The following is a 21,757-nucleotide window of genomic DNA, read 5'->3' on the forward strand; positions in this document are numbered from 1 at the left end:
TGACATACAGCGCTGACAGCAGCTCCGTGACATACAGCGCTGACAGCAGCTCCGTGACATACAGCGCTGACAGCAGCTCCGTGACATACAGCGCTGACAGCAGCTCCGTGACATACAGCGCTGACAGCAGCTCCGTGACATACAGCGCTGACAGCAGCTCCGTGACATACAGCGCTGACAGCAGCACCGTAAGCAGCCCCAGGAGGAAGTCAGCACAGCACAGGGATGGTGTGATCCCCTCATAATAAGAACCCCCAGGAGGAAGTCAGCACAGCACAGGGATGGTGGGAGCCCCTCATAATAAGAACACCCAGGAGGAAGTCAGCACAGCACAGGGATGGTGGGAACCCCTCATAATAAGCAGCCCCAGTAGAAATATGACACCGCTCAACCTCTTCAAAGAGGAGGGTAGGGGCATATAGTACGGTGTGCTTTTTTGGGTCAGGGAAGTGAGCCAAATGAATTAAGAAGGTCTGTGTGCTTGATTCCAAAAATTGTTTATAGACATATACATGGTCTACTGATCACATGTGTTGAATTCCTCCGAGATCCATGCCTCATTCATTTTTAGAAATGTGAGGTAGTTAACACTGTGGTGAGCTAGGCGAGTACGCTTATCGGTCACAATCCCCCCTGCTGCGCTGAACGTCCTTTCGGACAGGACACTGGATGAGGGGCAAGCCAACAGTTCGATTGCAAATTGGGCAAGCTCTGGCCAGAGGTCAAGCCTGCCCACCCAGTAGTCTAGGGGTTCATCACTCCTCAGAGCGTCCACATCGGCCGTTAACCCAATGTAGTCGGACACCTGACGGTCTAGGCGTTCCCTGATGCTGGATCCGGATGACACCTGTCGATGGGTCGGCTGAAAGAATGACCTCATATCCGAAGTCACCAACACATCTTCAAACCGGCCTCTTCTTGCAGGCGCTGTTGGATTGGTACCCGCAAATCCTTCTCTGGGAGTGGGAATTGCTCCTCTGCCAGCGCACGCAAAAGCAGAATGCAGCATTTCTCGAAGCAAGGCCTGGAAGTGCTGCATTCTGACAGCCCTCTGCGACGGCGGTAACATTTCCGCCATTTTGTGTTTGTACCGGGGGTCTAAGTACGTTGCCACCCAGTACTGGTCCTTGACCCTCATGCTTTTTATACGGGGGTCCCTATTAAAACACTGGAGCATGAAGGCCCCCATTTGCACTAAAGTGGAAGCGGTGTGGTGGCCTGGCTCCTGCTCATCATCCAGGATAATGTCGTCCTCTTCATTCTCCTCTCCCCATCCTCGCACAACAGGGATCCCAGAAAGGTTTAAAGCATGCTCTTCTTGCTCCTGCTCATCCGCCCCGGCACCATCCTCCTCTGACTCCTCATCAGACTCCTGTTGTTGACTTGTCTCAGATAGAGTAGCCCCCCCTGGGAATTCATCCAGCATTGCGACTTCCTCATCTTCCCGCTCCTGCTCCTCCACAGCCTGATCAATGACACGACGCAATGCACGCTCCAGAAAGAAGGCATAAGGTACCATGTCACTGATGGCGCCATGGCTGCGACTGACCAGTTTGGTGATCTCCTCAAATGGCCGCAGAAGTCTGCATGTGTCGCGCATGAGCAGCCACTGGCGCGGTGAAAAAAAACCCAGCTCCCCAGAACCGTTTCTTTCGCAGAGTTCATACAGGTAGACGTTAACTGCACGTTTCTGCTGGAGCAGCCTATCAAGCATATAGAAGGTTGAGTTCCATCGCGTCGGGCAATCGCAAATAAGACGTCTGACCGGCAGATGGTGTCGCCGCTGAATGTCAGCAAGGCGAGCCATGGCCGTGTAAGATCTTCTGAAATGGGCCGAGATTTTCCTTGCCTGCCGCAAGATGTCCTGGACCCCAGGGTATTTGACAAGGAATCGCTGCACGACCAAGTTTAAGACGTGTGCCATGCACGGCACGTGCGTGATTTTGCCCTGTTTCAATGCGCTAAGCAGATTGGCACCGTTGTCACACACCACTTTACCAACTGTCAAATTGAGCGGTGTTAGCCACTCATCTGCCTGTGAACGCAAAGCTGAAAGGAGTGCCGGGCCAGTGTGGCTCTTTGCTTCCAGGCACAACAGACGCAGCACGGCATGGCAACGTCTCACCTGGCATGTGGAATAGGTTCTGGGGAGCTTGGGCGGTGCAGTGGAAGAGACGCTAGCAGCGGAAAAGGAGGAGGCAGCTGAGGAGGAGAGGGAGGAGGATGGAGTAGGAGGAGGAGAAGAAGAGTCAGGCCTGCATGCAATCCGTGGCGGTAAAACCAAATCTACACGGGTGCCACGGGTTACATGCTTGACGGCCGTCAGAAGGTTCACCCAGTGGGCAGTAAAACTGATATACCTTCCCTGCCCGTGTTTGCTAGACCACGTGTCTGTGGTCAGATGTATCTTGGCACCGACACTGTGTGCCAGAGATACATTCACTTGCCGCTGAACATGGCCATATAGCTCTGGGATGCCCTTCTCTGAGAAATACTTCCTTCCTGGGACCTTCCATTGTGGTGTTCCAATGGCCACAAATTTGCGAAAGGCCTCCGAGTCCACCAGTTTATATGGCAGTAGTTGGCGGGCTATGAGTTCTGACAAGCCAGCCGCCAACCGTTGGGCAAGAGGGTTATCCGGCGTCATCATTTTTTTACGCTCAAACATTAGGCCCACGGAAGCCTGCCTTTTTGCAGAAAAATGTGAGCTTGGCGTGATGGAAGGTGGAGTGGAGGACAATTGTGAGGAGAGAGGAGAAGGAGAAGTAGAAGACGAGGCTGGACGGTGAGAGCCTGCAGTGTGGCTTTGTGTGTTCCGTTGCTCCCACTGGGCTCGGTGATGGCTGCTCATGTGCCTTCTTAAGGCGGTCGTCCCTAGGTGAGTATTGGGCTTACCGCGACTAACGCGTTGACTGCAAAGATTGCAGATGGCAACGCTATTGTCAGCAGCGGACACGTTAAAAAAAGCCCACACTGCGGAGCCATGTGCCGGTGTCCTGGGAGCGCCAGATGTGACCGTACATGGTCGATGACTCGCTCCTGATACATTTGCAGTCTGCTTTGTCCCTGCTGTGCAATGTAAGTCATTGCTGCTTCTCCTCCCTATCTGCTGGTCCATATCTCCCTCTGAACTCCCCTCCTCTTCCTCTCTTGTGGGCACCCACGTGACATCACTAGACACGTCATCATCAACGTCACCTTCCCCACCGCTATAAGTAGAGTAGGCAGCAACACCGGGGACCAACCTCCTCCTTGGGCTGATCTGGGTACTGGCGTCAGACTGCTGAGTAGCGCTTGTTGCTACCTCCTCTTCCTGATCCAATACCAAGAGTGGCTGCGCATCAGAAATGTCCTCTTGATATGGATCGGAAAATAATTCCAGTGACTCAAGCGGAAGGTATGTGGTGGTGGTGGTGGTGGTCGTGTTGTTGGTGGTAGTGTCTTTGGGGGTGCACATAGCAGAGAGTGAAGAAGAGGGTGCAGATCGAGAGGATGAGGAGGGTGCAGAAGAGTAAGGCTGAGCGAGCCACTCAACCAAGTCTGGTGCATCCTTTAAAGTAATTGAACGCACCTTCTGCAACTTCCCACTTTGGCTCAAGCCTGTTGCTCCTGCCCTACCCCTACCACCCCTGCGGAAGGGCCTGCCTCTTCCTCTGCATGTCATTTTTTAAATGACCCTGTGACAAAACTCTTAGTCCCTATACCGCTGAAGGACTGCTGCAGTATAGGTGAGCGGTCAGCAGTGGTGCACGTCAACCCTATCTATTGTGGACCTATAGCGGTCCTTACAGAACAGCAGACTGTACCGCACTCAAGCCTATGTACCGTAGCACCCTATACCAAGTTACCAGTCCTTATAAGAACTTTTGTGGACCAAGCAGGTTGTGTATTAGTGTTTAGCAGACTGTACGTCAGTCCCTATACCGCTGAAGGACTGCTGCAGTATAGGGCAGCGGTCAGCAGTGGTGCACGTCAACCCTATCTATTGTGGACCGATAGCGGTCCTTACAGAACAGCAGACTGTACCGCACTCAAGCCTATGTACCGTAGCACCCTATACCAAGTTACCAGTCCTTATAAGAACTTTTGTGGACCAAGCAGGTTGTGTATTAGTGTTTAGCAGACTGTACGTCAGTCCCTATACCGCTGAAGGACTGCTGCAGTATAGGGCAGCGGTCAGCAGTGGTGCACGTCAACCCTATCTATTGTGGACCGATAGCGGTCCTTACAGAACAGCAGACTGTACCGCACTCAAGCCTATGTACCGTAGCACCCTATACCAAGTTACCAGTCCTTATAAGAACTTTTGTGGAACAAGCAGGTTGTGTGTTAGTGATTAGCAGACTGTACGTCAGTCCCTATACCGCTGAAGGACTGCTGCAGTATAGGTGAGCGGTCAGCAGTGGTGCACGTCAACCCTATCTATTGTGGACCGATAGCGGTCCTTACAGAACAGCAGACTGTACCGCACTCAAGCCTATGTACCGTAGCACCCTATACCAAGTTACCAGTCCTTATAAGAACTTTTGTGGAACAAGCAGGTTGTGTGTTAGTGATTAGCAGACTGTACGTCAGTCCCTATACCGCTGAAGGACTGCTGCAGTATAGGTGAGCGGTCAGCAGTGGTGCACGTCAACCCTATCTATTGTGGACCGATAGCGGTCCTTACAGAACAGCAGACTGTACCGCACTCAAGCCTATGTACCGTAGCACCCTATACCAAGTTACCAGTCCTTATAAGAACTTTTGTGGACCAAGCAGGTTGTGTATTAGTGTTTAGCAGACTGTACGTCAGTCCCTATACCGCTGAAGGACTGCTGCAGTATAGGGCAGCGGTCAGCAGTGGTGCACGTCAACCCTATCTATTGTGGACCGATAGCGGTCCTTACAGAACAGCAGACTGTACCGCACTCAAGCCTATGTACCGTAGCACCCTATACCAAGTTACCAGTCCTTATAAGAACTTTTGTGGAACAAGCAGGTTGTGTGTTAGTGATTAGCAGACTGTACGTCAGTCCCTATACCGCTGAAGGACTGCTGCAGTATAGGGCAGCGGTCAGCAGTGGTGCACGTCAACCCTATCTATTGTGGACCGATAGCGGTCCTTACAGAACAGCAGACTGTACCGCACTCAAGCCTATGTACCGTAGCACCCTATACCAAGTTACCAGTCCTTATAAGAACTTTTGTGGAACAAGCAGGTTGTGTGTTAGTGATTAGCAGACTGTACGTCAGTCCCTATACCGCTGAAGGACTGCTGCAGTATAGGTGAGCGGTCAGCAGTGGTGCACGTCAACCCTATCTATTGTGGACCGATAGCGGTCCTTACAGAACAGCAGACTGTACCGCACTCAAGCCTATGTACCGTAGCACCCTATACCAAGTTACCAGTCCTTATAAGAACTTTTGTGGACCAAGCAGGTTGTGTATTAGTGTTTAGCAGACTGTACGTCAGTCCCTATACCGCTGAAGGACTGCTGCAGTATAGGGCAGCGGTCAGCAGTGGTGCACGTCAACCCTATCTATTGTGGACCGATAGCGGTCCTTACAGAACAGCAGACTGTACCGCACTCAAGCCTATGTACCGTAGCACCCTATACCAAGTTACCAGTCCTTATAAGAACTTTTGTGGACCAAGCAGGTTGTGTATTAGTGTTTAGCAGACTGTACGTCAGTCCCTATACCGCTGAAGGACTGCTGCAGTATAGGGCAGCGGTCAGCAGTGGTGCACGTCAACCCTATCTATTGTGGACCGATAGCGGTCCTTACAGAACAGCAGACTGTACCGCACTCAAGCCTATGTACCGTAGCACCCTATACCAAGTTACCAGTCCTTATAAGAACTTTTGTGGACCAAGCAGGTTGTGTATTAGTGTTTAGCAGACTGTACGTCAGTCCCTATACCGCTGAAGGACTGCTGCAGTATAGGGCAGCGGTCAGCAGTGGTGCACGTCAACCCTATCTATTGTGGACCGATAGCGGTCCTTACAGAACAGCAGACTGTACCGCACTCAAGCCTATGTACCGTAGCACCCTATACCAAGTTACCAGTCCTTATAAGAACTTTTGTGGAACAAGCAGGTTGTGTGTTAGTGATTAGCAGACTGTACGTCAGTCCCTATACCGCTGAAGGACTGCTGCAGTATAGGTGAGCGGTCAGCAGTGGTGCACGTCAACCCTATCTATTGTGGACCGATAGCGGTCCTTACAGAACAGCAGACTGTACCGCACTCAAGCCTATGTACCGTAGCACCCTATACCAAGTTACCAGTCCTTATAAGAACTTTTGTGGACCAAGCAGGTTGTGTATTAGTGTTTAGCAGACTGTACGTCAGTCCCTATACCGCTGAAGGACTGCTGCAGTATAGGGCAGCGGTCAGCAGTGGTGCACGTCAACCCTATCTATTGTGGACCGATAGCGGTCCTTACAGAACAGCAGACTGTACCGCACTCAAGCCTATGTACCGTAGCACCCTATACCAAGTTACCAGTCCTTATAAGAACTTTTGTGGACCAAGCAGGTTGTGTGTTAGTGTTTAGCAGACTGTACGTCAGTCCCTATACCGCTGAAGGACTGCTGCAGTATAGGGCAGCGGTCAGCAGTGGTGCACGTCAACCCTATCTATTGTGGACCGATAGCGGTCCTTACAGAACAGCAGACTGTACCGCACTCAAGCCTATGTACCGTAGCACCCTATACCAAGTTACCAGTCCTTATAAGAACTTTTGTGGAACAAGCAGGTTGTGTGTTAGTGATTAGCAGACTGTACGTCAGTCCCTATACCGCTGAAGGACTGCTGCAGTATAGGTGAGCGGTCAGCAGTGGTGCACGTCAACCCTATCTATTGTGGACCGATAGCGGTCCTTACAGAACAGCAGACTGTACCGCACTCAAGCCTATGTACCGTAGCACCCTATACCAAGTTACCAGTCCTTATAAGAACTTTTGTGGACCAAGCAGGTTGTGTATTAGTGTTTAGCAGACTGTACGTCAGTCCCTATACCGCTGAAGGACTGCTGCAGTATAGGGCAGCGGTCAGCAGTGGTGCACGTCAACCCTATCTATTGTGGACCGATAGCGGTCCTTACAGAACAGCAGACTGTACCGCACTCAAGCCTATGTACCGTAGCACCCTATACCAAGTTACCAGTCCTTATAAGAACTTTTGTGGACCAAGCAGGTTGTGTATTAGTGTTTAGCAGACTGTACGTCAGTCCCTATACCGCTGAAGGACTGCTGCAGTATAGGGCAGCGGTCAGCAGTGGTGCACGTCAACCCTATCTATTGTGGACCGATAGCGGTCCTTACAGAACAGCAGACTGTACCGCACTCAAGCCTATGTACCGTAGCACCCTATACCAAGTTACCAGTCCTTATAAGAACTTTTGTGGAACAAGCAGGTTGTGTGTTAGTGATTAGCAGACTGTACGTCAGTCCCTATACCGCTGAAGGACTGCTGCAGTATAGGGCAGCGGTCAGCAGTGGTGCACGTCAACCCTATCTATTGTGGACCGATAGCGGTCCTTACAGAACAGCAGACTGTACCGCACTCAAGCCTATGTACCGTAGCACCCTATACCAAGTTACCAGTCCTTATAAGAACTTTTGTGGAACAAGTGAGTTGTGAATGTTTAGCAGACTGCAGCAGAAGGGCAGCAGTCAAGTATAATATCCTTTCTATATTTGGAAGAAAGAATATTATACATGTACAAGCCTATTACTGTACCACTGATACCAGTCCTGAAAAGAACCTTTGTGGAACTAATAATAACAGCAAGTCTTTAAAATTACCCTCACTGCCTGACAACACTGCTTCCTTCCTGTCCCTATACAAATTGGCAAAAAAAGAGAACGATTAGTGGTTACTGGAACAGCTCTTTTGTGGACCTTGATAGTAACAGCTAATGATGATGATGATGATGATGATGATGAAAGACTAATCTGGCTGTCCCTGTAGCATACACCGTCCTTTCCCTTTCTCTAAACTAACAAAAGACACTCAGGCTGCTGCAAGAATCAGCAGCACAGCAAACCTATCAACACCTAACACCTATACCAGTCCTGAAAAGAACTTTTGTGTACCAAATAGCTAGTGGTTTATCTCTCCCTACTCCACACAGGAACCTGTCCCTATCTTAACAGAAGAAAGAATGTAAAATGGCCACCGGATCGGGTGTATTTATAGGTTAGGGGGAATGTACAAGTGTCCATGTGCTGTCATGTCTCAATTGGCTGTCCTGTATCACATGATAAACGTGTCACCAAAGGTTAAAGTTCTTGTATACATTAAACACGTAAGTCCGCCGCGGCGAACGACGGAAAAAGGCGTTCGAACGTGCGGACCGCGAATGTCGGAAATTCGCCGCGAAACGACCGCCGGGCGAACCGTTCGGCCATCACTAATGCTGATTACTACTAATGATACTGTTTTGATCAGCAAATTCTTGGATATAGTCCCTTATCCCCTCCAATAGTTTACACACTTTCAATGATAGACTGACTGGTCTGTAGTTCCCAGGTATATGATCAGTTAGCATATACTGGGTATTGCTATGCACACAAAAGTTTTTTGTTAACTTTTGTTAAAGTTTTGAGCTTTAAAGGTTTTTAGAGTGTCACTTATGCACAATTTTGTGCAACTCTACCCCCGCAGGAGCCACTTGGTATATTGGGTTCTCTGTTCTTTTGCCTCAAATCCGTAAACAACCTCTGCACCTCTGACAAACCTAGTTAACTGCTAGCTGTCAAATGACGGCAGGGTGGTGCAGCTCTTGTTCAGGGATGCTGTCATATGATGGCGTCCCAGAACGGCCGCTCTTGGGCATGCGGCGATCACAGCCACGCCCTATTGCTAGGACATCTTGTGACCCTGATCTGTGTAAAGAGCCGCATACGCGGCTCTTTAACCATGTGATCGGCTGTGTCCAATCGCAGCCAGTCCCATGCAAACAAGAAACACTGACACAGTGTGAGAAGGGGAGAGCAGATCAGTGGCATCTCCTCACAGGGGGACATGTAGGAATGTAATCAGGGCACTGATCATCAGTGCCCTGATTACAATAAATAAATATAGTGTCAAAATATAGTGCCCACCAATGCCAGCATACAGTGCCCACCAGTGGTAGCAATCAGTGTCCCCCACTGTCCACAAGTGCCACCAATCAGTGCCGCTTATCAGTACTGCCTATCAATGCCCATCACTGCTGTCCATCAATCCCCATCAGTGTCGCCTATCAGTGCTACCCATCAGTGCCCATATGTACCGCCTATCCATGTCCACCACCGCCGCCCATTAGTGCCCATCAGTGCCACATATCAGTGTCCATAAGTGCAGCATATCAGTGCCACCTCATCAGTGCCCATAAGTGCCGCCTTGTCAATGCCCATAAGTGCCACCTCATCAATGCCCATCAGTTCAGCCCCATCAGTGCACATCAGTGAAGGCGAAAAATTATTTAGTTACAAAATTTACTGATAGAAAAAAAGTAAAAAACATTTCTTTTTCAAAATTTTTAACCTTTTTTTTTTTTTTTTTGTAAAAAATAAAAAACCCAGCAGTGATTACATACCACCAAAAAAAAGCTCTATTTGTGTAAAGAGAATGATAAAAAATGTGTTTGGGTACAGTGTGGCATAACAGCGCAATTGTCATTCAAAGTGCGAAAGCGCTGAAAGCTGAAAAATGGCTTGAGCAGGAAGGGGGTGTTATTGCCTGGTAGGAAAGTGGTTAAACAGCTGGTTGCTGCAAATACTTATGAGAGCACAGAAATGAATAACTGTGGGGGTCATTCAGTATAGCACTGAAAAATTATCCTGCAGTCCCAGAAAATAGCGCCCAATTTAGGCCAATTAAGACTTCAACTCTCAGAAACTGTGGTATTTATTACAGTACCACAGCAAAAAGAGAGTCCCGGAGCAGAAGGAGAGAAAAGAATAAGCGTAGGGACGGCATGACAGGTGTGGACAGCACAGTCATGCTTGTAAGGAAAATAATTAATTTGTCTCCTTTAAGAAAAGGGGAGTGGCCGGAGCAGGGGAGGCGCTCGGGTTAGAAAATTATTAGGCAGGAAGGGGAGTGACGTCAGTACTGAGCAGTGGAGGAAAAGATGCCCACCCACCCTCACCGCTCTTCCTCCCCGATCCATGGATGGCTGTGATGGCTGCGGAAGAGTCCTCCTGCACAGATACAAGCGGCTGCAGCGTTGGCACAGGGGTATGTAGCGGCTGCAAGCACGGGCGGGGGCCTGTATGCAGAGTATGGGACGCATGGCAGACGGGAGGGGGGACCTGTGTCTCCACGTGCTCGGCGGGCCCTGCGGCCGGAGCACCTCAGCTAGACTCCTCAACAGGGCTCAGTGGCCAGCAGGGACTCCACGTGCTCGGCGGTCAGTTCAGCCGGAGCACTTCAGCCTGCCGCCTCACCAGGGCTCGGTGCCAGCGAGTGCAGCTAGATGGAAAAGAGAGAGAGAGAGCATCACACCTCTACCCCCCCTCCCCCACAGCGCACAGAAGCCCCGGGGTTTCAGGGAGGGTGAGAGACGCACGCAGTTACAAGAGTGCGGGGGGGGAGCCCAACACGACTCATGGCTCCGTTCCGTCCCCCCCCCCCCGTCCCCATTACTCGTCGCAGAGGCCAGGAGCATGTGGCCAGTTTTGGCGGAGCGGGTCGGAGCAGCGTCACGGGTGGTGGGTCAGGCGGCAGGGTAGGCCCGCTGTCCCACGCGACCTAGGGCGCGCAGGAGGAGCGCGGCATTGGTGGAGAGCATGGTCTGAGTTCGGACTGCTGTTGCTGAGACCGGGAGCCCAGCTATGCAGGCACCAAGCGGGTCGGTGCGACAGGACGGCGAGCAGGATGGGAGCGACATCACCGAACCCCAGCAACCAGAGCAGGACCCTCTGGAGGGTGCAGCCAGGGGCCGTTCGGACGGAGGAGGACAGCAACTGATCAGAGGGAGACCTGTCCGGGTCAGAGAGGGACGAGGACCGAGGACGTTCAGCAGCGGTGGATTCCAAAGTGGCGGCTGGCGGGCCAAGTCCTGGACAGCCCGGTGAGTGCAATTCTTCCTTTTCTGTTTTATCTTTCTTATAACTAGCGGTAGATCGGGGGGACAGCAGGGCCCCCCGGTGGTGGGTAGTTTGTTAGGGGGCAGGCGGTGATAGGCCCCACGCGGAATATCCCAGGCACCGCATACGTAAGGAGTGTGCCACGGCGGCTACACAGCTGGCTTCGGGGGGGATACCAGAGGGGATGACCATCTAAAGACCGAGGTAACAAGATATGTGGAAAGGGGAATGGGTGGAGATCCTCAAATTTTGCCGATAGGGAGATTCAACCTGGGTGAGACGATCACAGAGATCTGCTGTTTTCTTCTACCCTCCCCCTTCTTCACACTGGGTTGCTGGTGTTCCCCATCTTGGCAAGTGGGGGGGGGGCGGGAAGGAGGCCCCCTAACACGGCTCGCTGCCGTTCTGATACCTGGCAGCCTGTAGCGTAAGACGTATGGCGGTAGGGCTGGGCTGCGGGTCAATGAATTTTTTACAACGATTGGATGTCTGACAGGCACTGCGATGGGATCACTCGGATAGTTGCCAGTGTATGCAGCTTATGGCAGCGGAGCAGGCTCTTAATCAGTTTCAGGCTGGGACTGAGGTCCCGCAGCCTTGGGACAACCGACCACGAAAAAGTAAATTCGGGGCGAGCTGTTGCTTTGGACACGCGTGCTGGCTGCGGGGGGTTCCCGGGCGCTGGAAGGTGGTTTGGGTGAGGAGGGACGACGACGGTGGATGGTTTGGATGCTTCAGTTTTCCCAGCGGTACCCGACCGGTAATCGGCTCCGGTGTTGGAATCGGGTTTCGCGAGAGGTCACGATACCACGCGCCCCTCTCCCTTCTTGAGGACGGTTCCGGTTACTGACCGGTTAGTTTATCCATTGGGTGGGGGTCCCGTGAAAGAGCCCGCCATGTTGGGAGGGATTCACCACCTTTCCCATCCGGAGTGTGGGTTGATTAAGGCTTTGACGGCTCAGGAGGAGCATGCGGTTTTCAGGTACTTGTTGGGGTGCAGCGGCATCATGGGTCGGCGATGAGTGGGGGTCACGGTGGTCGGAAGCTGATAGTGAATCAGCTTTCCGGCTTTTGCCAGTTCATCCAGACAGTTTCCATCTGCCAGACTGTACGTGGGAGGTGGTATGCTTTGTGGATTATTGTCTCCCATGCCATGCTCCTTCTCATGCGTTTTTCTTCACAACGTTCAGCTCCGTTTTTGGGAATGGGTGGTGCGGGATGTCACTGCGATCACCTAGGTCATTCAATCTCTGGTGGACTTCAGAGGCATTTGCCAACCGGGTTACACCATTTGCGCCGTCCCGTTGGGGACCGTGCGACATATAGCGGAACAGCTCGGGGTCCCGCTAACGATGGGTAAGATGGAGGGCCTCACGTCTGCCACGTTTTTTTTTCAGGGCATGGAAGTGGATTCGATGGGAAGGGAATGCGATTATCGAGGGACAAGCGGGGAAAGTTCAGGGCTGACGTCGAGGACCATTGCTAGGCGAGTGTTATTGTTCTTCAGCTACAAACGTTGTGGGTTAGAAACATAAATACACAAACATATCCATGAGAATTTGCGTGCTTGAATTTCCATGGGCAGGTTTTTGCCGCCGGCTGGCGGCGGAATCTGAGTTAGTCGAGGTCCCCAAGGATTTCAGGGGTCTCAACAGTGAGCCCAGGGGGGACTTGCGGAGGTGGCAGTACATCCTGGAGTCGTTTTATGGGCATACTCTAAGGAGGTCTGGGCCCATCTGTATCTTTTAGGGGGATTGTCATGTAGGCGGTGGGCCCCGTGGGCTACGGGGGCCTGTTTTTCGGGAAAGGCAGCGCTGCCCTTGTCCCCCAGCAAGGGGGGAGGCTCGGTTCTTGAGGAACTTGTTTCGTCTGGAACGGTTTTAGACTGTGGTAGCGAGGTAAATGTGGTGGGAATCCTTCCGTTCCAAAGGGGTGTCTCTGTTGTGCCATCCTGGGGGGGGGGTCCGGGTGGCATCCGCTTGTCGGCAAAGTCTACGCCGGGGCCCGGCGGGGTGAGCCGTTGGGTGTTGGGCTGTTTCCAAGGGAATGCGGTCTGTATGCAGTATATGTACCAAGGTTGGGTATCGCCGTGGTGGATGCGTGGTCTCGTTTTCACCGGGTCAGTTGCCGGGAGTTGGCACCAGATGCGGTACAACACCGGTCATGAATTGGGTGGGACATTGCCTTGTGTATCACGGCGTGGGGGAATTCAATTATCCGTTGATAGGACAATTTGTGGGGGGCCACTTTAAGGTGCGGTAGGTACGTGCAGCATTTCGGTACAGGGTTGGTACCGCCTCCGAGGGTCGAGAGGTAACCCACGCAGGTCGCTATTTTATTATCGGGGGATTAGAGGGAGGTATTTAGGCGGCCACCATCGATCGGTATTGGCGGACTTGGAGTTTCTGTTAAGCTACGAGGCGCCCGGTTTTTCCGCCGACATGCTACACAGCCCATTTTAGTGGCTGAGCGATAGTTGTAACTCAGAGCATGATCGTGCCCTGTTCCGCACGGCCTTCTCGCCGGCTCTCGTGGGGGGACAGTACGGATACGCGAGATAGACAGCCCTTCTTAACGGTCACAACGTAGGGCGGATGGTGTGGGTTTGTTAGGTTATTTTCAGGATTCCGTCAGAAGGTGAGTAAGGCGGTCGAACTGATCGGACCGCTACGGACAGGCGTCTGGAGGGGTTCCGGATTCAGGAGTCACGTATAGGTGGCCGGTAAGAGGAGCACATTGTTTACGGAACATTTTTCATAGCTGGTTTTCGAAACTGGTTGACAGCGGTGGCTGTGAGCCACCAAGTTATGCCTCCCAGTCGTTCTGAATTGGGCTGGTCACGGGGGCTGACAGGCCCAGCCCCAAGTTATGTTACAAATAAGTGCATGGACAGGTGGGACTCCGATGGATTTGAGTTTTTTTGTCTTATATTCGCCCATATTCGTGGCGGATTTGGGTCCAAGGATGCAGCTTTGGGGCCTTTATCTTAACATTACGGAAGGGGGAACTTACTGTGTTTTGGGTTGTCTTTTTTGTGTTTGCATTGGGGAAGTTGGCCAGTGTTGATCCTGGGTCACTCATAGGTTTACTGGGGTGGGCCAGGGGATCAAATGTTTGGCTAATAGGTGCGCAGTGAGGCAGCTCAGCCAGCATGGTCATGGCTTGGTCGGATATGGTGGGCAGTCATCTTGGCCTGCGGGAAAGGTTTATAGGACTCTAGGGGGGTGAAAACATGGCAGTGAGTAGGCTTGTAAGCAGGAACGGGGGTATGGCTGTACGTCATGGTGAGCTAGAGGTGGATACTTGGAGGTATCTTGGGAACGATGGGGGTGCGCTTCAACGAAGTGGGAACCAGTCTTTGGGCTCTAGATTTTTGGAAGGCATACAGCGAGCGAGGAGGGTGTGGAGGTGCACGCAAGGGTAAGGTTTTACCCCTTTCGTGCTGTGGCAGTGGTTGGATCTTGGAAGGAGGAGAATATGGATGTTATATGCATATATAACATGGTTGGTACCCATCCGTGGGATGGGGGTTAACATGGTTGGTACCCATCTGTGGGATGGGGTTAGCATGGTTGGTACCCATCTGTGGTATGGGGTTAACATGCTTGGTACCCATCTATGGTATGGGGTTAACATGGTTGGTACCCATCTGTGGTATGGGGTTAACATGGTTGGTACCCATATGTGGTATGGGGTTTAACATGTTGGTACCCATCTGTGGTATGGGGTTAACATGGTTGGTACCCATCTGTGGTATGGGGATAACATGGTTGGTACCCATCTGTGGATGGGGTTATCAGGTACCTTCTGGTTAACAAGGGGTTAACCTGGAAGGGGTAAAAGGTGGGTCACTGCGAAAGTTGAGTACCGTCTCCGGGTCCGGGGGTTTGCGACTGGAGGCCTAAAGTAAAAAGAAGTTTGTCGCAGTGACCAGTGGGGTGGGGTTCCCCTCAAAGACCCCAAAAAGTACAAAAAAGTCGGTTATGAGTTATTTTAAATTTTGTTTAGTTAATCTCAAAGTAATTGTTAATAAAAGGCCATCAAGGCCATTTAATCCAAAATCTTGTCATGTCATTTGTGAGGGGATTTGGAGAGGGTTAGATATTATGGTTAACGGGTGGAGGAAGTGACTGTGGGTTAGGTCCTTCACATGTCAAGAGAGTCCCGGAGCAGAAGGAGAGAAAAGAATAAGCGTAGGGACGGCATGACAGGTGTGGACAGCACAGTCATGCTTGTAAGGAAAATAATTAATTTGTCTCCTTTAAGAAAAGGGGAGTGGCCGGAGCAGGGGAGGCGCTCGGGTTAGAAAATTATTAGGCAGGAAGGGGAGTGACGTCAGTACTGAGCAGTGGAGGAAAAGATGCCCACCCACCCTCCCGAGTATCGTTGATTATAATAGGGGCTGTACGGACAGCCCATGGCAGCGGTTGGATCTTGGAAGGAGGAGAATATGGATGTTATATGCATATATAACATGGTTGGTACCCATCCGTGGGATGGGGGTTAACATGGTTGGTACCCATCTGTGGGATGGGGTTAGCATGGTTGGTACCCATCTGTGGGATGGGGTTAGCATGGTTGGTACCCATCTGTGGTATGGGGTTAACATGGTTGGTACCCATCTATGGTATGGGGTTAACATGGTTGGTACCCATCTGTGGTATGGGGTTAACATGGTTGGTACCCATATGTGGTATGGGGTTTAACATGTTGGTACCCATCTGTGGTATGGGGTTAACATGGTTGGTACCCATCTGTGGTATGGGGATAACATGGTTGGTACCCATCTGTGGATGGGGTTATCAGGTACCTTCTGGTTAACAAGGGGTTAACCTGGAAGGGGTAAAAGGTGGGTCACTGCGAAAGTTGAGTACCGTCTCCGTGTCCGGGGGTTTGCGACTGGAGGCCTAAAGTAAAAAGAAGTCTGTCGCAGTGACCAGTGGGGTGGGGTTCCCCTCAAAGACCCCAAAAAGTACAAAAAAGTCGGTTATGAGTTATTTTAAATTTTGTTTAGTTAATCTCAAAGTAATTGTTAATAAAAGGCCATCAAGGCCATTTAATCCAAAATCTTGTCATGTCATTTGTGAGGGGATTTGGAGAGGGTTAGATATTATGGTTAACGGGTGGAGGAAGTGACTGTGGGTTAGGTCCTTCACATGTCATGACATTTCTCTAGGAAAACATTTAATTTAAAATTGCTCGCGGCTGCAATGAATTTCCAGTTCCCGGCAATACAGAGTTAAAATCAAAGAATAAAAATGGCGTAGGTACCCCCCACGGTCCATACCAATCCCTTCAAGTCTGGTATGGATATTAGGGGTAACTCCACACCAATTTTTTTTGGCAAGGCCAAGCCCAAAGGGTGGGAGGGGAGGTATGGGCTGCTGCACATCGCAACCCTGCAGACAGAAAAAGCACGGACCCCCCCAACCCAAGCTGAACCAGATATGGGGTTGGGAGGTGCTCTGGAAAGGATAATGGGTCAAAGATAATACATAGGGAAAATAAAAACATGGGATCTATTTGAAATAGGGAATTAATCTAGTAATAAATTGCTGAACAGTGTTATGGCCCAGTATAAGGGCGATAAACAGAAGTTGATAAAGTGTATTAGGTGTGACAGGTCACTGTAAACGAGTGTCTTCTACCCAAAAATTTCTGTTTATCACCCTTATACTGGGCCATAAAACTGTTCAACAATTTGGTGGGGGCGGGGCTTGGCCTCCTGCTCATCGGCGTCATGCTTCGACGTCGCAATTAGCGGTGTCATTGACGTTGATTTAATGTCCTTTTTCCACCCTTGGCCACACAAGAGATGGGTGGAGACTAGGGCTGAAACAACTAATCGATTAATCGACAACTAATCGATTATGAAATTAATCAAAACGCACAGCAAAAAGCACTGCAGAAACAGGTCAAAAGCAAACTGCATACCGAGCCTTATGCTGGCCACACGGATCAATTTTCAGACGAAAAATCTTTGTACATTCGCTGAAAGAATGTTGTTTTGAAATTTTCACTTGTTTTTAACATTCTGTTTTTAAAATGAATGTAATTACTGAACGAAAACCACATACACTGTATGAAAATTCCTTTCACCAAGCAGTTTTCTATTTCCAAATTTTCCCGTCACTGTGGTTGAAAATTAACATCGATTTGACCCCACTAACGATTAGAAAATCGAAGAAACGTTCTTAAAATGAATTTTTTTTTGAGGGAAGATCTCCTCTAATAGTATATACAGCATATCTCTTCTGTCTGTTGTTCTCAGAGTGCATTAGAGGTTTTGCTCTCTAACCATATAGTTGGTTATTTATATTTACCAATCCATAGAGATATTTAAGAATAAATTGTTTTTTTTTTAACGTTACATATTAACTAAATTATACACCACTTTTATTTTTTTTAAGGTTATTAACCGATTAATCGAAACAATAATTGGCCAACTAATTATGAAAATAATCGTTAGTTGCAGCCCTAGTGGAGACCCACTGCTGATGGTTCCTCTACATGCAGCTGGGAATCACCTCCCCACCTCTCATGTGCGGATTGGTCAATCAGGCATGAAGTTGATGGGGCCCTACTTTGGAATGTGAGTATATAGTGGCCTTGGAGCAGCTGGTGGTTCATTTGCTTGATTCATCAAAGGGAAGCACCTACTGATCCCTCACATAGGTTATCCTCCTCGCTGGGAGATCAGTCATCCTCTTTTGGTATCTTTTTTTTTTTGTTTTATTTCACTTACACCCCCTCATATAGTCCCTTTGTGGGAACACAAATTTTTTATTTTTTGCCACATTAACTTTACACTCTTACACACTTAATTAATTCCCTTTTGAACACATTTTTTCTAGGAACACTATGCACTTTCTGTGTACACATGGTCTATTTGATCATGCTGTGACCACTGTGTTGGGCTCTGGGAGCTGTTCTCCATCCTTAGAGGCAGAGGTGGCTTTAGAGTCTATGAGGCCTTAGGAAAAACGTAGACATGAGGCCCCACTCATGTCACACAGATGCAGGAGACGGTCATAGACTGTGCAGACAATGATACAGTTGACGGTCAGAGACTGTGCGGACAATGATACAGGAGATGGTCAGAGACTGTGCAGACAATGATACAGGAGAGGGTCAGAGACTGTGCAGACAATGATACAGGAGAGGGTCAGAGACTGTGCAGACAATGATACAGGAGACTGTCAGAGACTGTGCAGACAATGATACAGGAGACGGTCAGAGACTGTGCAGACAATGATACAGGAGACGGTCAGAGACTGTGCAGACAATGATACAGGAGACGGTCAGAGACTGTGCAGACAATGATACAGGAGACGGTCAGAGACTGTGCAGACAATGATACAGGAGACGGTCAGAGACTGTGCAGACAATGATACAGGAGATGGTCAGAGACTGTGCAGACAATGATAGAGGAGACGGTCAGAGACTGTGTGTGAACAATGATACAGGAGTAGAATTGAGCGGACACCTGGATCTTCGGGTTCGACGGGTTTGGCCGAACTTCGGAAAAAAGTTTGGGTTCGGGGGCCGAACTTGACCCAAACTTGACCCCGAGCCCGGACCCCATTGAAGTCAATGGGGACCCGATCTTTTGAGGACTGAAATGGCTCTAAAAAAGTAATAGAAAGGGCTAGAGGGCTGTTAATGGCAACCAAAATGTTGTTAAGAGCATGGCAAGTGCTCTGCAAACAAATGTGGATAGGGAAATAACTTAAAATAACATAAAAAAAAAAAAAAAAAATATATATATATATATATATATATATATATATATATACAGTGGTGTGAAAAAGCGTTTGCCCCCTTCCTCATTTCCTGTTCCTTTGCATGTTTGTCACACTTAAGTGTTTCGGAACGTCAAACCAATTTAACCACTTGGGTACCGCGCTATTGCCGAATGACGGCATTAGCGCGGACCTAGATTGCCGGGACTACGTCTATTGACGTCGTCCCGGTTACGAGCGGCCTGCGCGCCCCCTGAGGGGCGCGCGCGGCGCGCTCTGTGATCGGCGAGTCCGTGAGACTCGCCTGATCACCGATCCGTGTAAGGGGTCGATTCCGACCCCTTATCACGTGATCAGCTGTCAGCCAATGACAGCTGATCATGTGATAAAACGGAGCCGGTAATCGGCTAGTATTCCTCCTCGCGCTGACAGCGCGAGGAGAAAAAAAAAAAGCCGATCGCCGGCGGCCGTGTTCGGGACATCAGTCCCGATCACGGCCAACAATTCAAGCGGACACCTGCCCCCTGCCAGTGCCCACCTGCCACCCGCAGTGCCATCCTGAAATAAAGTAAGTGCCCCCCTGTCAGTGCCACCCAGCAGTGCCCATAGTGCCCACAGTGCCACCCAGCAGTGCCCACAGTGCCACCCAGCAGTGCCCACAGTGCCACCCACAGTGCCACCCACAGTGCCACCCAAAATCTGCCTCAAAGGTGCTGCACCCCAGTGCCGCCCATCAGTGCCCAGCAGTGCCGCCCATCAGTGCCCAGCAGTGCCGCCCATCAGTGCCCAGCAGTGCCACCTATCAGAGCCACCTATCAGTGCCACCTATCAGTGCCCATCAGTCCCATCTATCTGTGGTACCTATCAGTGCCCATCCGTGCCACCCATCCGTGCCACCCATCCGTGCCACTTATCCGTGCCACCCATCCGTGCCATCTTATCTGTGCCCATCTTTGCCCATCAGTGCCGCCTTATCTGTGCCCATCGGTGCCGCCTTATCTGTGCCTATTAGTGCCGCCTTAACTATGCCTATCAGTGCCCACCAGTGCAGCCTATCAGTGCCCACCAATGCAGCCCATCAGTGCCCACCAATGCAGCCCATCAGTGCCCACCAATGCAGCCATCAGTGCCGCCTAATCAGCGCACTTCAATGAAGGAGAAAAATGACCCGTTTGCAAAATTTTATAACAAACTATTAAAACATGATTTTTTTTTTTTTTTTTTTTTGCATCTTTTTTTGTTTGTTTAGCAAAAAATAAAACTCCGAGCTGTAACTAAATACCACCAAAAGAAAGCTCTATTTGTGGGAAAAAAATGATAAAAATTTAATTTGGGTACAGTGTTGTATGCCCGCGCAATTGTCATTCAAAGTGCATCAGCGCTGAAAGCTGAAAATTGGTCTGGGACTGAGGGGGGTTTAAGTGCCCAGTAAGCAAGTGGTTAAACAATAGTCAAGGACAACACAAGTAAACACAAAATGCAATTTGTAAATGAAGGTGTTTATTATTAAAGGTGAAAAAAAATCCAAACCATCATGGCCCTGTGTGAAAAAGTGATTGCCCCCCTTGTTAAAACATACTATAACTGTGGTTGTCCACACCTGAGTTCAATTTCTATAGCCACACCCAGGCCTGATTATTGCCACACCTGTTCACAATCAAGGCATCACTTAAAGAGGAAGTAAACCCTGATGGGTTTACTTCCTCTTTTTTTCCCTGCAAAGGTAAAGCATAATGGACTACTATGCATCGCATAGTAGCTCATTATGTGTCACTTACCTGACACAGGAGCCAGCGAAGTCGCTGCTGATCCCTGTAGTCCGCGGCATCCATGTTGCTGGTGGCGTCTCGCAGCTCCGACGAATCACAGCGGCGAAGCCGCGATGACGTCACTCCCGCGCATGCGCACGGGAGTCGCGTCTCGCAGCTCCGCCGCTGCCACTCGGCGAAGCCGCGATGACGTCACTCCCGCGCATGCGCACGGGAGTCGACAAATTAGGCAAATCCATTCATGGATTTGCCGCATTTAGTGCGCCTGCGCGCCGCTGTCTACGGCGCATGCGCCGTAGACAGCGGTGCCCATTTTCGGGCAAATATCTCCTAAACCATATAGGTTTAGGAGATATTGCTTGGACCTACAGGTAAGCCTTAATCTAGGCTTACCTGTAGGTCCAAGTTGTTTGGAAGGGTTTACTTCCTCTTTAAATAGGAGCTGCTTGACATAGTAAGGTCCACCAGAAGATCCTTAAAAGCTACACATCATGCCGAGACCCAAAGAAATTCAGGAACAATTGAGAAAGAAAGTAATTGAGATCTATCAGTCTGGAAAGGGTTATAAAGCCATTTCCAAAGCTTTGGGAATCCAGCGAACCACAGTGAGAGCCATTATCCACAAATGGCGAAGACATGGAACAGTGGTGAACCTTCCCAGGAGTGGCCGGCTGCCCAAAATTACCCCAAGAGCGCAGCGATGACTCATCCAAGAGGTCACAAAAGACCCCACAACAACGTCCAAGGAACTGCAGGCCTCACTTGCCTCAGTTAAGGTCAGCGTTCATGCCTCCACCATCAGGAAAAGACTGGGCAAAAATGGCCTGCATGGCAGAGTTCCAAGGAGAAAACCACTGCTGAGCAAAAAGAACATCAAAGCTCGTCTCAATTTCTCCACAACACATCTTGATGATCCCCAAGACTTTTGGGACAACATTCTGTGGACCGATGAGACAAAAGTGGAACTCTTTGGAAGGTGTGTGTCCAAGTATATCTGGCGTAGAAGGAACACTGCATTTCATAAAAAGAACATTATACCAACAGTAAAATATGGTGGTGGTAGTGTGATGGTCTGGGGCTGTTTTGCTGCTTCAGGACCTGGAAGACTTGCCGTGATAAAAGGAACTATGAATTCTGCTGTCTACCAAGAGATCCTGAAGGAGAATGTCCGACCATCTGTT

The sequence above is a fragment of the Lithobates pipiens genome, unplaced genomic scaffold (genome assembly GCF_037356315.1).
Source record: "Lithobates pipiens isolate NorthernLeopardFrog02 unplaced genomic scaffold, aLitPip1_a1.2 Scaffold_28, whole genome shotgun sequence".
NCBI classification, from domain to species: Eukaryota; Metazoa; Chordata; class Amphibia; order Anura; family Ranidae; genus Lithobates; species Lithobates pipiens.